Consider the following 16,710-nt stretch of genomic DNA (forward strand, 5'->3'; position numbering starts at 1 on the left):
ACACAGCAACAAGATATTGACTGAGTGTGTATGATGTGCCAGACACGGTTCTAGATGCCAGGGTGCGTGTGTGTGTATTCACACAGCAACAAGATATTGACTGAGTGTGTATGATGTGCCAGACACGGTTCTAGATGCCAGGGATACACCTGTGAATGGAGTGGAGATCGCACCAGTTGAGGAACGTGAAGTCGGTGGGAATTTCGTATCTGGCGGGGATGGGTTTGTGCTGTGTGTGTGTCCACAGTGCACACCCAAGCGAGGAATGGAGAATAACATATTCGTGCCAGGCAGACCTGGGTCAGGACACATCTGCCATTCTCCAGGCAGGTGATCTTGGGCAAAATACTTTCTGAGCCTTGGTTTTCCATACAATGGGAAAATAATCTCTTCCTCTCACAACTGTTGTGAGACTCTGTGTGCAAATGCTTGGAAAGCGCTAAGCAAAATATCTGATACGTCGTGGTTGCCAAATGATGCTTTTTTCTTCATGTTTCCTACGGAGTTGGTGGAGCTGTTTCTGCATGCATATACCAAGTATGTGTTTGTGTCTGGGCAGGGTGTCCCATGTGTCTGAGACGTCTAAACATGAGGGCTCTCCCTGAGTGACAATCTCTTTCCCTCCGGCTGTACCTTGTGCTGTAGAGATATCTCAGGTCTGACTGAGATATCTCTCAGTCACTCTCAATGCCACTCAGGTGGCATTGTGGGTTATGTTCCCAACCAGGAGACCCAGTAATAGAGAGAAAGCTCGCTCCATCTGCAATCCCAGGAGCTGGCTGGTGAAAGCCTTGGCTCCGGGCTGTCGTGAGTCCTTCCAGCTGCAGCGTGACTCTCGTCTGCAGTTCTGTTTTCAGTGCTCACAAAGGATCCTCAGCCACCCCTTGCTGACATCCACCTACACCAACTTGCAGCTTTTCTTTCCCAGTTCTATGACATCTTGGCCACACTGCTCCCTGCTGAGACCCTCCCAGTATCCCTCAGGTCATTTGTAAAAATGGATCTAGAAGGTAGACCTGGGACCAGCCCTCAACAGGCACCTGTGGGAACAGAACTGTATTCTGTGTTTTTGGTTTTTTTGAGATGGAATCTTTCTCTGTCACCAGGCTGGAGTGCAGTGGCATGATCTCGACTCACTGCAACCTCTGCCTCCCGGGTTCAAGCCATTCTCCTGCTTCAGCCTCCTGAGTAGCTGGGATCACAGGTGTATGCTACCACACCCAGCTAATTTTTGTATCTTTAGTAGAGACGGGGTTTCACCATGTTGTCCAGGATGGTCTCGATTTCTTGACCTCGTGATTTGCATGCCCCGGCCTCCCAGAGTGCTGGGGTTAGAGGCATGAGCCACCACACCCAGCCCAACTGTATTGTTTAGTGATCCGCTTAGGACTCCCTGGATCCTTGCTTCCTCCCACAGAGTGAGAAGAGGTGAGTCCAGTTCCCACTCTTGGTCTAGACCATCTCCCAGGAGAAGCCCATGGTTTTGACCATGTCCTCTAAGAAGGTGACAGAGTGTCTGCTCCTAGCCTCGGTGTTCCTCCTCTGCCCCATTTCTCAGTGTCCATTGGCTGAGCAACTGAGGCCATATCCACCTTCCTGCCCCCAACCAGATCTCCCTGGACATCCAGCCGTCCTGATGAGTGACTGCCATGCTCCCAGGCACTCAGCTTGAAACACTGAGTCCTATCTGACGTCTTGCTCCATTTCATTTCCCACAGTTCATCCGTTATCAAATCATTTTAAGTTACTCCCCCAGCCAGTCCTTTCCCACCCCCGTTCCTGCTGCCTCCATTGCCCTGGTCAGGCGGTCATCTGGACTATTGCCGAGGCCTCCCACTTGTCCTCCTTGCCTCCAACCTTCCCCTTCACAACCCAACAGTCCATCTTCCTCAAGCCTCACCATGAGCTCACGGCCCTCACTCCCTCCCTGCACCGCTGCCCCCAGCAATGCTCTCTATCCACAGCATCCTATCCTCTCCTCCGACTCTTGGCTCCAGCTGAATCAGTCCCCTCATTGTTCCTGGACACAGTGCATACTCTGCTACCCGCCATTGCTGGAGGGAGTTGTTTTTCTCCCCTGGAATCCTTTCCCCCATCCTAACATTTTATCTACATTCTCACCATCTTTAACAGTAGGAAACAACCCTGGCTGAGCTGCACCCTAACGTTTTGGAAATAGGGTGAGGAGAGGCTAGAAAAGTTGGGGGAAGGGCCCAGCACAGCGGCTCACACCTGTAATCCCAGCACTTTGGGAGGCCAAGGCGGGAGGACCACTTGAGGTCAGAAATTCAAAACCAGCCTGGCTAACATGGTGCAACCTGGTCTCTACCAAAAAATACAAAAATTAGCCGGGCATGGTGGTGTGCAGCTGTAATCCCAGCTAATTGGGAAGCTGAGGCAGGAGAATCGCTGGAACCCAGGAGGCAGAGGTTGCAGTGAGCTGAGATTGTGCAGAGTTTCCATTCCAGCCTGGAAACTCTGTTTCCAAAAAAAAGAAAGAAAAAGTTAGGGGAGGGAGCAAAACTGCTAGCAGTTCGCTAGACGTAGAGAATTTAATTCACCTCTGGGGCAGACTTTTGCTTTGTTTTGGGAAAATCAACCCAAACCTCAATCTGTGTAGTTACGGTCAACCTAACACAGATGTGAACGTCGGTCTGGTTCCACGATGGAGATAGCCCTGCCTGGGAATCTGGTCTGACTTCCCATCTTTTTTTACCCTGAGGTTTGAGGAGAGAAATTATGGAGGGAGGAAGCTAGACTTGTCCCAATGGAGGCGGCTATTTTCAGCTGAAGTTGGGAGAGTTGCTACAGGAGATGGAAAGCAGAGACAGACAGCCTTCCGGAGGGGGCGGAAGGGCCCTGGCATTGTTACTTTGGGACTTAGGTGACATATCTTGGCACAGACTGCGGGAAAGGACATTGTATCCATGTTTGGAGGGAGCCCATAGTCTCTCCAGAACTCCAGTGGCATTAGAGGTGGCGGCAGCCATGGGTGCTGGGGACCCCTCAAGGCACATTCCCAGCAAAGGGTCTTTTCCTGGCCTCCATGAGCCCTAGTTATGACTGCAGTGGACAGATGGGTTTGTGACATCATGTGAGACATCCACTAAAGCTCTCAGAAATATCTGCAGAAGGCCGGGTGCGGTGGCTCAAGCCTGTAATCCCAGCACTTTGGGAGGCTGAGGCTGATGGATCACAAGGTCAAGAGATCGAGACCATCCTGGTCAACATGGTGAAACCCCATCTCTACTAAAAATACAAAAAATTAGCTGGGCATGGTGGTGCGTGCCTGTAATCCCAGCTACTCAGGAGGCTGGGGCAGGAGAATTGCCTGAACCCAGGAGGCAGAGGTTGCATTGAGCCGAGATTGTGCCATTGCACTCCAGCCTGGGTAACAAAAGCGAAACTCCGTCTCAAAAAAAAAAAAAAATATTTGCAGAAAATATTGTACGGGGTGGGCTCAGTGTCATTGTAACTCACTGTTAAGGTGGCGGTAAGTCATTTACACCCTGGGCAAGTGAAAACAAGATTACTAGAGATGGAAAGCCTCACGATACTGTTAACCAGGCCCAGCCCACAGGAGTTCCAGAAGACTCCTTTCCTTCTTTGTATTTTGATGAAACCTTCCAAAGTTTCCACCATTTCTTTTTGTAATTAGAAAAACAAAAGCTATGAATGAAGAAGAGACTCTATCTTTCTGTCTTCCCTTCCCTTCCCGCTGCCTGCGCCGTGCTGACAGTACCACCCAGGTGCAGGGCTTGACACGTGGCCAGGGCAGCTCAGCGTCTGCTTCTTGCTGCAGGTACATGTGCCAGCCCTGCCAGCTGTCTCACCATCAGGACATCTCTCCTCCTTCCAGCCCCACGCCCCACTTATGCTGCTTGCCGGAGCCGTGTCTCAGAACATGCCTGGCCTGCGCCTTCATACTTACTGTTAACTCTGCTGTCCCCCCAGACAGCTTCCGGGCTCCTGCTTGTGGCTTTCATTCGTGACTCCAACGTTACTTCTCAGTGAGTCTTTCCCTGACCAAGCTATTTAAAACCGTCCCAGCTCTCTTCCCCACTGCTGGCTTCTTTTCTTCAACACGTGTCGTCATCTATGTCCTTAGCATGCAAGCTCTATGAGGGCAAAGGGTGTTGTCGATTCTGGGTTCTCACACTACCCTTGTATACGCCTGGCATTTACAAGATGCTCAGTCAATATTTATAGTTACCACATACCAGACACTGTGGTAGGTGGGTTAGTAATCTCCTCAGTCTTCAAGGTTTTGAGGAGTTGATAGCATTATCTTCACTTTAAAGATGAGAAAACTGAAGCTCAGAAAGGTCAGATAACTCTGCTGACGCCACACTGTTATCATGTGGCAGGTGGGAATGGAGTGCAGGCGTGTCTGCTCTGGGAGTTTTCCATTTCAGGAGGCTTCTTTTTTTTTTTGAGACAGGGTCTCCGTCTCTGTTGCCAAGGCTGGAGTGCAGTGGTACAATCATGGCTCACTGCAACCTCAAACTCCTAGGCTCAAGAGATCCTCCTGCCAAGGCCTCACTGGGAATACAGGTGCACGTCACCATCCTTAATTGTTGAGTTCTGTGTAAAGACAGGGTCTCATGTTGCCCACACTGGTGTTGAACTCTGGGCCTCAAACAATCCTTCTGCCTTGGACTCCCCAAAGTGCTGGGATGACAGGTCAGTTCCTGGGTAGAGGCCACAAGATCAGATAAGCCAGTTTATTGATCTAGGTGGTGCCAGCTGACCCATTAAGTGCAGGGTCTGCAAAATATCTCAGTGATCTTAGGAGCAGTTTAGGGAGGGTCAGAATCTTACAGCCTCCAGCTGCCTGACTGGCCCTCCTCTATCTTTATGGGTTGGGTATGTGGCTGTCCCTCACATGCTCAATACCCAGGAGGCCTCCCAAGTCTGTCTTAGGCTGGGGCTGCTGTTCCGTCTGCACTGATTGCCCCAGTGCATAGCCCACGGGGCTACTGCAGCAGGCTGGGGGTGTCTCAGAGGCATCATCCCTCGAACATGGGCTCCTCTCCCAAACAGGGTCCCTACAAGCAGATAAGCCAACTTTCCCCGGCCCCTTGCCACTGCCTCCACCCTCCAGTTCGGGTGCCCTGGGTTGTGATACACGTGAACACTGCCAGAGGGTTTCCCTCCTCCCTCCGCAGCCCCATTTCTGCGATGGGAGTCGGCTGCTCCCTAAGTACCCTCTGAGGGTGGAATGCCAGCAAGATACCAGGGGATGTAGGCTGAAGTTCTGGCTGTGCCACTCACTAGTTATGTCGTGAGCTTGCCCAAGTCATGTAGCTCGTGCGTTGAAAGAATGGAAGGAATTCTCCCTTCCTTGTGGTTTCCTTAGGAAGAGTATCTAAATGCTGGCAAACGTGGAACCTGCTTCAGAGGGCTGTCGCGCAGATGCATGAGACCATGTGCTTATCATCCTTAGCACCATACCTGGCATGCAAAGCTTAATAAATGCTGGCTGCTACTGTTATTGGTCATGGCTGGCTCGGGAACTGGACAGAGTCTGAAACCAGCTGGTAGGATGATGTGTGGCTTGTAGACTGCCTTTGACCCCTACCCCAATTATCCACTGACCTCTTTCCTAGATCTTCAGTCCTTAGACTGTTCAAGGTCACATAGTGGACTTTTAAAAGGCCTTGATTGGGGCACTTTCCAGAAGAGCTAACCTCCTTAGTCAGTATACTGTTTCTGCTGGGAGGTAACTGTCATCTCTGCTGGGCACAATTTGTGGAATAATTTGCACAAGTATCAATTGCCACCATGACCAAGGCATGAAGTATAATTACCTCAAGTGGAAACTGTGATTGAGCCTGTGAATTGAGGCCAGATTTGCAGGGACTGAAAATGAGCTGCCACCTCTGAAGCACTGTGTGCCTACTGGGGGTGGGGTCTAATCAACCCGAGCCTGTTTTCAAACACTGGCTCTCTGAGTTCTAATGGGTCAAAAGTCTTGACTTTGGTGACTGTCATGATCCCTGCAGTCTGGCTGAACCAAGAGAAGTTCCTCTTGTCCAAGACATGATTCACAGTTGTTTTATTTTTTGTGGGAGGCTATAGTTTTATTATTACTCAAATCAGTCTCCCCAAGTATTTGGAGCACAATTTTTAAGGAGAACTTGGTGGGCTGGGAGAAGCCAGTGAGCCAGGAGCGTTGATTGATGAGAGATGAAATCACAGGAAGTCGGAGCTGTCTTCTTTCACGGGGTCAGTTCCTGGGTAGGGGCCACAAGATCAGACAAGCCAGTTTATTGATCTGGGTGGTGCCAGCTGACCCATCAAGTGCAGGGTCTGCAAAATATCTCAAGCACTGATCTTAGGAGCAGTTTAGGGAGGGTCAGAATCTTGTAGCCTCCAGCTGCATGACTCCTGAATGTTAAGTTCTAATGTCAGAAATGGCTAATGGTTTCTAATGGCTCATGTTAATCCTACAAAGGCAATCTAATCCCCAGGCAAGAAAGAGGTCTACCTTGGGAAAGGGCTGTTACCATCTTTGTTTAAACTATAAATTATAAACTAAGTTTCTCCCAAAGTTAGTTCACCCTATGCCCAGAAATGAACAAGGATAGCTTGGAGGTTAGAAGCAAGATGGGGAGTCAGTTAAGTTAGATCTCTCTTTCTCAGTCATAATTTTGCCAAGGCATCTTCGATCTCTCCCTTTGGATTTTACAACACCTTAGTCTTAAGGTGTAGGCTGTGAAGATGGGAAAAGGCCGTTGGTTGCTCTGGCGTCTTCTTGCTAACAGGGGACCAATGGAAATAGGAGTGGACTCCAAGGAGACAAGAGTGGAACCGCTTCGACTCTCTAAGCAGACTCATGCAGACCTGGCTGGGCTTTTATGGCCAAACAGTAGTACGCTTATCTATAGTTTTACTACAGCGTTTCAGTGAAACAGCCTACTATAAGGTAAATAACAAGTCCTAGGATGAGGAGTACGATTCCCAATTTTAAAAGCAAGGGTTTGAAAGCATTAGTTTAGGGACTTCTAACCTACAAAGAATTTAGAATTGAGTCTAAACTGCAGGAAAACCCCTCAAGAACAGCTAACAACAGTGTACTCTAGTTTCCCTTTTGAAGGATAATTTTTCTTTCTCCAAGCTCCATTTTTATGAAAAACAAATCATGATAGAACTGATTTGTTTACAAAATAAACTTTAGTCTTACCGTACTTGGCCTGATTATTTGCATAAAGTACAGTAGGAATAATTATTTTTCACTTAGGCCTTTTAAATTGGCTTTGCCAGAACTCTGTTCCATGAAGAATCTCAGGTAAGACTTTTTAGAAGCTGTGCCCAGCTATGGGGTTGTACCCTCAAATACCTATGAGTTGGGCAAATTCCTCTCCTCTTCAGGTCTCAAGATAACTTAGGGCTCCTGGGCCTGTTAGAAAGTGACATTCTTTACTTAGCACAGGTCAGGAACTTTGTACAGGGACTCTGCGTGGACAAGGTATGAGGCCAGATGCCCCAACAGGCTTTAATTGGCTCTAGAAGTCATCTTTGATTCTTTAAAGGAAGCACGCCATTCCCGTCAAAGCCTTGGTAAAATAACCAATTTCTCCAATTGTGTTCTGTTACAAAAGAAAACAGATTCTTTTTGCACTTGTGCAATTAACTATACTGCCATAAAATGGGAATATTCACAAATAGTTTACAAATTCTGTAGAAATCAGGTAGAGAGGAACAAATATGCTCCAAATTTTGTTCACGGGAGTATATTTTACTCACTTGTTAAAAGTTGCAAATAGCTCTAAAGATATACGTTGTCTTGACTTTGAAGACAAAAAGCTTAGCAATTAGCTCTCCATGAGAATCCTGGAAGTTTGGTTTTTTCCTCTATTCCAATAGCACAATTTTTAACGTTATCTGAGACCTGCACTTAAGAGTACTATATTTGATTATAAACTGCCTTTTGAAAAGAACCAAAGCAAGACAAAATGTCTGTGGATGACAAAAAGTCTTTGGCCACTATTAAAGCTACAACTGACTAGCAATTTTGGTTACTTCTGTGGCATACATTTTTATATAACAACTATAATTATTAATTATCTGCACTAAATTGTGTCAACATTATAGAAGTTTCCAATAATTTTGGAATATACACTAATAATGTATTTATACAAATACCATCCAAAGTGAACCAAACAACATTCACTCTTCTATTTGAAAGTTTTTCTTCTATTCTGATGTCACAATCTCCAGAGTTACTAATCAGAATTCTACATTTAAGAGTACCTGTTAAATTTTACAGCTGATTATAAAACCATCTTTTAAAGAGGACCAAAATGAGACAATTGTCTGTGGATGACAAAAACATTTTAGGGCAACCACAGTTAAAGGCACAATTGAAGAGCCGGGCGTGGTGGCTCAAGCCTGTAATCCCAGCACTTTGGGAGGCCGAGGTGGGTGGATCCCGAGGTCAAGAGATCGAGACCGTCCTGGTCAACATTGTGAAACCCTGTCTCTACTAAAAATACAAAAAATTAGCTGGGCACGGTGGCGTGTGCCTGTAATCCCAGCTACTCAGGAGGCTGAGGCAGGAGAATTGCCTGAACCCAGGAGGCGGAGGTTGCATTGAGCCGAGATTGTGCCATTGCACTCCAGCCTGGGTAACAAGAGCGAAACTCCATCTCAAAAAAAAAAAAAAAAAAAAAGGTACAATTGACAAGGAAGTTTGTTACCTCTGTGGCACTCAGTTTATTAACATAATAATTATAACTATTACTGATAACATATACTAAGTCATATTAGAATTACAGTTTTACCTAATTTCAGAACACATACCATTAACACATTAACACAAATATAGACCAAAGAAAGCCAAACACCATTCCATATCTGACAGTGCTTCCTGTATGATTTTTGTACCAAATAAGCCAAATGTCAATATTGGATGTTAGTGGACCTAATATCTAAAATATTAGGTTAGGAAGAGACATGATTTATAATTTGATTTTGGAAAGTTTGTCAAATATCAAAGGTTTAAAACAATGGATATCACAAAATAGAATCCCAGATCACCATAAGCCATTCATTTGGCCAAAATGATAACTCCAAAAAAATTTTTTTAGAAAAGAAAAACCTTGGCTGGGTGCAGTGGCCCACACCTATAATCCCAGCACTTTGGGAGGCCAAGGCAGATGGATCACCCGAGGTCAGGAGTTCAAGACCAGCCTGGCCAAACATAGTGAAACCCTGTCTCTACTAAAGATACAAAAACTTAGCTGGACCTGGTGGCAGGCTCCTGTAATCGTAGCTACTTCGGAGGCTGAGGTAGGAGAATCACTTGAACCCAGGAGGCAGAGGTTGCAGTGAGCTGAGATCATGTCATTGCACTCCAGCCTGGGCAACAAGAGCAAGACTCTGTCTCAAAAAAAAAAATAAATAAAAATAAAAACTTTTACTCTGATAGAAGAGACTTAGCTTTCCAAACAAGATCCAACGAAGATAGCATGAGGCCAACTGAATGTGTCTTCTCTCTCTCTCTCCTTTTTTGTCCCTGCCATTTACTCAAAGGAGAAAATAAACCCTTTCGGTATCTTTTAACATTACATAAAGATCATCTTCAAAAGAGAAAACCAAATTTCATGTTTGCATTAGTGCATCGTTAATGTTAAAGCTAATTTTTAAAATAAAATTTTATATCTCTATCCAGTTTTAATTAATTTGACCATAAGGTAAGATTTTCATAAACTTTTTAGAACCCTTTATAGTTTTCCATCAAACAGCAGGTCAATTTTCTAAGAAAACCCTGTTATTCTGACACATGGGCCCAGATTCTGGCCCCACATCAGTATGATTTTAATGTTTTAACCTACAGAAAACTAAGTAATTTCTTTTAAATCTTAGCCAACCTGTTTATACCCACAGAATTTTTATAAGCCCTTTTCACTCTGCTTAAACCTTCGTTCCATTACTCTTTTAGGTTACCACAATCTTTAAAACCCTCTGGGTTGGGCTCGGTGGCTCACACCTGTAACACCAGCACTTTGGGAAGCTGAGGTGGGAGATCACCTGAGGTCAGGAGCTCGAGACCAGCCTGACCAATATGGTGAAACCCTGTATCTACTAAAAATACAAAAAAATTAGCTGGGCATGGTGGTGTGCACCTGTAGTTCCAGATGCTGGGGAGGCTGAGGCAGGGAAATTGCTTGAACCTGGGAAACGGAGGTTGCAGTGAGCCAAAATCATGCCACTGCACTCCAGCCTGGGTGATAGAGGAAGACTCTGCCTCATAAATAAATAAATAAGTCCCTCTGAACTACACGGAATTACATTCCCTTTGGCAAAAGCCATATTCTCATGCCTTCTTATAATCTTTTACCAAAAACACCTTCCCTCCCCACCTGGTATGTAAAACTGTTTCTCTAATGGTCTCAACTACATGTTAGAATGTTAACTTTCCACAACTTTAATTTTTAGTGAAAAACCTGCTAAGTAAGCAATTTTAATCATGTACTAGGGGTGGAGCCTAGGACATCAGTCAGAAATGAAGATAGGGTCTGAATCCTTTTAGCCTAGCTAGCAGGCATGGCTCTCCAAATGTCCCCGGGCCTCATCTATAATCTAATGCTCCAAAGTAGGTGAATCCAACAATTTTCAAAAGTCAAAGAAACAGTCTGAAGTTTAAAGTATTTAGCAAATCTGACATCTGACCTTAATTTAGACCAAATGTCTACATTTTCAAGACAGTTTACCAATGATCTTTAAAACTGTCTTTATTTCCAAAAGAGTACTAAATTCACGTGAACAAAAAGGCATTCAAGTTTCTACTTTTCTGAAAAAATATTTAAGCACTTATTTTTCCAAGCCAATTAATCAGAGCTCTTTTATATAGAAACATACAGCACACATAAATACACAGACAGACAGAAGATCCAGCACTGTAAGTCTTCATGTGCCTGTTTCCTAACTGGATGACTGGCTTCAGGGTGGAGCCCTTGGAGGAACGGGGCCAGGAAAGCATGCAATTTCCAGGGCCAAAGAAGCAGCAGATAAGCAGTTGAAGGCAAAGACAGACCCCCAAAATTAAGGGTGCCATTTAATACTGGTTCCTGGATCCCCAAAGGGAGGGAAATACTACAGGAGAAGACGTGCACTGCTTCTACCCTGCATTCACATTTCATTGCAAGGCAGCCCAAAGCCAATCAGCCCATTTTGTAATCGGCCCATCCCTCATGGGAGTCCCATCTCTCAGTTGAGGGTGGGAATGTTTCCTTATCTTCTAGGTGGCCAAGAGCATCCTTCTCTGATCCAAGTGTGCAGGGTCAAGTATTCCTCCATAACTACTATTAGCCATCCCTTAAAGTATATTTCCTACCTAGTTATTACACACCAAAGCTCTCTCTTAATGAGAAGTAATTTCTGATACCCCCACACCTCAAAACCATCAGATAGGCTGGGCGCGGTGGCTCAAGCCTGTAATCCCAGCACTTTGGGAGGCCAAGGCGGGTAGATCACGAGGTCAAGAGATCGAGACCATCCTGGTCAACATGGTGAAACCCCGTCTCTACTAAAAACACAAAAATTAGCTGGGTGCAGTGGCGCATGCCTGTAATCCCAGCTACTCAGGAGGCTGAGGCAGGAGAATTGCCTGAACCCAGGAGGTGGAGGTTGCGGTGAGCAGAGATCACGCCATCGCACTCCAGCCTGGGTAACAAGAGCGAAACTCCGTCTCAAAAACAAACAAACAAACAAACAAACAAAAAAAACATCAGATAACACAGTGCAAAACAGAACAGAGCCTTTGACTTTGAAAGGGATCTATCTGTTTTTAATTCCTGGGGTTTCATGAGGAAGACAGAGGTGCTCCCCCCCGCCCCCAAAACGGGATCTGGGGTGCCTCCTCTGTTTTTCCCAGTAAGTCCCAGGCTACCAGAAGTTATCTTAGGGCCTCTCATGTGTGCATTAAGAGTGGCAAAACAAGCAAACAAAGAAATAAAAGCCGAATAAGAAGAAAACACCTTTTTCCAGAAAAAAACAAGTTCCGAGAAGAGAAACACATAAAGGTCTTTTAAATTCATCTGTAGCTTGTTCATCCACTTTTAGTTAAGCTGACTTTTAACCATAGTGCGCTTTTCAAAACTATTATTACCCAACTTTAGCCATGCAAGTGGCCATTATTTCTAGCTTCTGAACTTTACCAAATGTAACCTCCTAGGTGCTTCAAAGACATGGTAAATAGTGTCTTTTTCTTTTTTTAACAAGATTTAGAACTCTACAAGGTAGTTCAGAGAAAGGAAAATTCAAGAGAGGAAATCAGAAGCTATCTATGGGTGGGGGTAAAAAGCCCTCAATAAATGGCAAAGTTACACAAATACCAAACCAGAAAGGAATCATTCCAGAAGGCAATAATTGAACCCAGACCACCACTGTCAAAAGATAACGGCTTAGCTGCTGAACTACACAGCACTGGCACTTTCTATTGCTTTTCCCAGAAGGAGCCCAGTGAAGCCAATTTCAAGCTTGCAAGCCTTTAACTGCTCAAGAAAAATGTCTAGGACTATGACATGAACCCCAACATTCCTGTGCTCTGGATGGTGGACACCAAAAGAAAGTATCCCCATATGGTCACAAGATTAAGTTCTTTTTTTTTTTTCCTTTCATTAGCACCAAGTAGTTTATCTAGAAGCAGGTTAAGTTCTTAAGGACACAAAACCAGACAGATAAATTTTATACAGTAGTGATTTTGGGAACCCATAACAAAGTTTGTGCCTGAAAAGCTGACTTGAAGAGCAGGCTTATAGGGGTCCTAAACCCCATTCTATCTTGTGATACCCCTCTCTCCATTACAGAATGCAAAAAGACAAATTCTTAGAACAAAGCATACCAGATTTGCTACAGCCTAAGACTAGTCTCACAAATCCTTTTTTCTATTAATCAAACCCTTGCAGAGGAGACACATTGTTTATCCAGACAGAAAGAGAGACCAGAAGCTTGGCTGGTAAGAATTTCTTACCCTTTTTGCCGGCCTAACAGGTTTCTGGGTTCCCTTTCTCTGCAGCTTCCAGAAGAATGAACTGGCTTCTGATGATCTTGCTCACTTGTGCTATAGCTGTGGGGTTGAAGCCACTTTACAAGAGAAAATCACCCTTTCCTGTTTTATGGAACCATAGACAAGATTCTCAGTTTGCAAGATGCTGCCCAATGGGCTGCATGGGGGACCAAATTCACATTTTCCATCCCAGCAAAATACACATAACAAAACAGGCATTAGTCACCTCGTGCAGCACCCAATATCAGCCTGGCAAAGCTCAAACATTTTCCCACTGGCCCTGTTGTCTTTGATCCACTCCAGGTGGGGATGGACAGCCTCCAAATGGTAATTCACAATGGGGTCTCCGGGCAAGACGAAGAGCAAATAGTCACCCTGAGACAGGCCTGTTGAGCCTTCTTTAGAGCTCATTGAATGAGACCAGACAAATAAGGACGGTTCTCTGAATTAGGCCGCTGGACTTTCATCAGCAACCCCTCTGAGATGCCTTCCATGTATACAAACACACACAAAGATGAGATGAACAGAAGGCCTTCCAAATCAGATCCCTGGTCAAGAACTCCAGGGGTATCCCTTCCACACTATCCTCCTATTCTCCTGAGAAACTTTCTTGAAATCTTCCTGATTGAGAAGTCTCTCAAACCAGGATTCTTCCTACTAGTTAGAAAGAGCCAACCAAGACCCCCCAGGAGCCGAACAAACACTCCGCAAAGGGGCTACACACCCCGTGGTGGAGCTAGACACCTCACCATGGGGCTACAGACACCCTGTGACAGATCTGTAGTTAAGGGACGTCTCCCCAGGACTATTTCTCCATTGCAATTAAATCCATGCACATTGGGTCAGCAATGCCCCACCAGTAGAGAGTACCAGAGTCAGCCCCTAGTCCAAGAGAACTAGGTGGCCGCTTGGGTGGCTTCTGGATCCATCACTGGAGGGGGGCTACCTGCCCGTGGTTCAGTGGCCCCTCTCCAGCCACGAATCCTGGATGAGCCCCCAAAATCAGTAACCACCCAAGGAGTTCACATTGCCCGCTGCCTAGACAGCCAATTCATCAAGACAGGGGAACTGCAATAGAGAAACAGTAATTCATGCAGAGCTGGCCATGCAGAAGACCAGAGTTTTATTATTACTCAAATCAGTCTCTGATTCATAGTTTTCAAGGGAATTTCCTTCACTGGCTTTGCTTCCTAGTTTTACTATAATAAATATGATTTGGAGTAATCCATCTGCCAAAACACTCCCTCAACCAAACCTTCCCTGCCCCAAACACACACAGTATTTTTCCAGGAAGACCTAGTTCTATGTGTCTGAAGAGAGCAGGATGGGGGTTCTAGGCCTTCCTACTCCTTCATGTGAGTGACCATAAGCAACAGAAGAATCCATGTCTTGCCCTTAACATGGTCAATGTCTGCTCCACACATGGGCCCAGAGGCCACACTCTTAGCACTTCTGGGAAGCTGATGAGGACATCTGCAATGGAGGTCTTTCATCCTGAGGCAAGGGTACCAGTTCTGCTAGCCTTTGTACCATCTGGAAACAGTGCTGGGAATTGTATTTGCAGATCCATAAATGCTATTTGATTATTCCATGGCATGAAAGATGAACTTGAGGTTCAGTAGGGAGGGCAGACTAAAGACTGAGGAAACATAGTTTGTAAGGGCAACATATGCTAATTTTGAGCAAAAATACATTCATGTAGCCAGCACTCTGAGAACACTGGGAAGAGTAGGTAGAGTTGGGATCAACATTCAAAGGTAATGTCCCAACTGTGTTTTAGCCTCATTTGTACCTGCTGGCCAGCATCTTATAATTATCTTGGCTACACAGCCCTTGTTTGTATCTCCAGATAGACAGTGCTGTCTGAAGAAAAAAGGGAGACAGATGACCCAAGTCTGGAAGGAAATGTACGATAGTGAGAAGTGCGGCCTCTTGGCTCAGACTTCATCTCCACTCCTTGTTCTGTCATAGTGTATCTGTGGGAATGTCATAGCATCTGAGTCTATTTACTTCATGCAAAATGGGACAGATGATATCTTCTAACGCTGTTATAAAAATCATTAAAACCTATAAAGCATAAAAGGCTGGCTAATCTTAGGTATTAAGTAAATAAATGGCAAATATTACTATCATTAGTATCTGTATAATAGAGATATTTGCAGTGTGCTTGTGAAAAGGAGAAAAAGAATGCCTTTGGCTTATGGTAGATATTTAATAAATGGGCCTGTTAGTCCTCTCTTTGCCACGCACCACTACATGTTTGACCTTGAGCAAAGCCACCTGTCATTGGTAAATGGGGAGTATTTCTACTCTGTCTCACTCCAAAAACAGCTGCAGTGAAGACTGGTGATAATTACACATGCCTCACTTGTTTCCTGGAGTTGTGATGACTAAAATGGAAGGCTAGGAATGGGGAGCAATGCTCTAGAATGAAACACACTGGATCTGGGGGCAACGGACTTGGATTCCAGTCTTGGTACTGCATCTTACCAACCAAAGGCCTTAGGCAAATCACCAATTAATCTGAACTTGCAACGCTGTGAGAAAATACAAATGTGAGACATTATCATCATTGGTCCTTGAAGGCAAAGCCAGTCTTCTCATTTTAATAGTTCTGGTACCCATCAAAGTTGTTAGCACACAGTAGGCACTTAGTATTTATGTTTAATGAATCATAAACTACCCGGAAGTCACATTATTAACCATTAGCAACTTTTTTGCCCATAAGCTGATAGCTTTTGTCCTAACCTGGTTTGTTAGATTCCCTATGTCGCAAAGTAGTTTGTATTCCATGCCAACCTTAACATCCTCAGAGATGTTACTTGGATACAACTGGAAGACAAACCTACGAGAGAAAAGAAAGCAGCTCTTCTGTCTGTGGCAGTTGCAGGGGAACGGTTTCATGGATGGCATGCTCCTCCCACCCTTGCCCACTCTCGGGTTTGGGAATCACTTCTCCAAATTCCCTATGATTCTAAGTACCCTTTCTACAGGATTTATTCTCCCGCAGAAGGTGGTGGGCATCGAAGAAGCCAGAGCTGCTTACAGATGACTCTCCATGGATAATATGAAGGAGAGGGATGCCTTACAGGTCTCCTCCATGGGAGGTGGCAGGTGGAAAGCAGCAGGTAGAAGCATGGAAGAGGGAACTGGGCTTCCTGGCACCAGGGGGAGAAATCTTAAAATGGAACTTCTTGGTAGTAGGAGACTGATGTACCCTTCATCCACACTACTTAACATTTCAGAACCGTTACCTTATTTGGTCTCTGGCAGGTTTGGTAGAAGAGGGAACCCTGTAGAGGTTGAAAAAGAGACAGAAAGGGCCAAAAAGTTAAGAGTCACCATGTTTGTGCACCATAGCCATCTGGTCTGGAAAGAGAGCACTGGCAAAGGTAGAGTACTTTCCAGATCTGCTATGTGTCAAGTGTGCTTGTTACCGAGGTAGCTGTAATCTGAAACCATTTTTATTTTTTGAGACGGGGTCTCACTCTGTCACCCAGGCCGGAATGCAATGGTGCAATCTCAGCTCGCTGCAACCTCCACCTCCTAGATTCAAACGATTCTCATACCTTGGCCTCCCAAGTAGCTGGGATTACAGGCATGTACCACCATGCCTGGCAAATTTTTTTATTTTTAATAGAAACAGGGTTTTACCATGTTGGCCAGGCTGGTCTTGAACTCCTGACCTCAGGTAA

The 16,710-nt window shown here is 45.2% G+C and overlaps 1 protein-coding gene across 5 annotated transcripts in view; it reads left to right on the plus strand.

The window, feature by feature from the left end:
* The window catches only part of LOC128929796 (uncharacterized), a 126,180-nt gene that overhangs the window by 15,813 nt on the left and 93,657 nt on the right, over window positions 1-16,710 (plus strand). The gene's annotated exons all lie outside the window — the stretch shown is intronic.

The sequence above is a fragment of the Callithrix jacchus genome, chromosome 15 (genome assembly GCF_049354715.1).
Source record: "Callithrix jacchus isolate 240 chromosome 15, calJac240_pri, whole genome shotgun sequence".
In the NCBI taxonomy this organism is placed as follows: domain Eukaryota; kingdom Metazoa; phylum Chordata; class Mammalia; order Primates; family Cebidae; genus Callithrix; species Callithrix jacchus.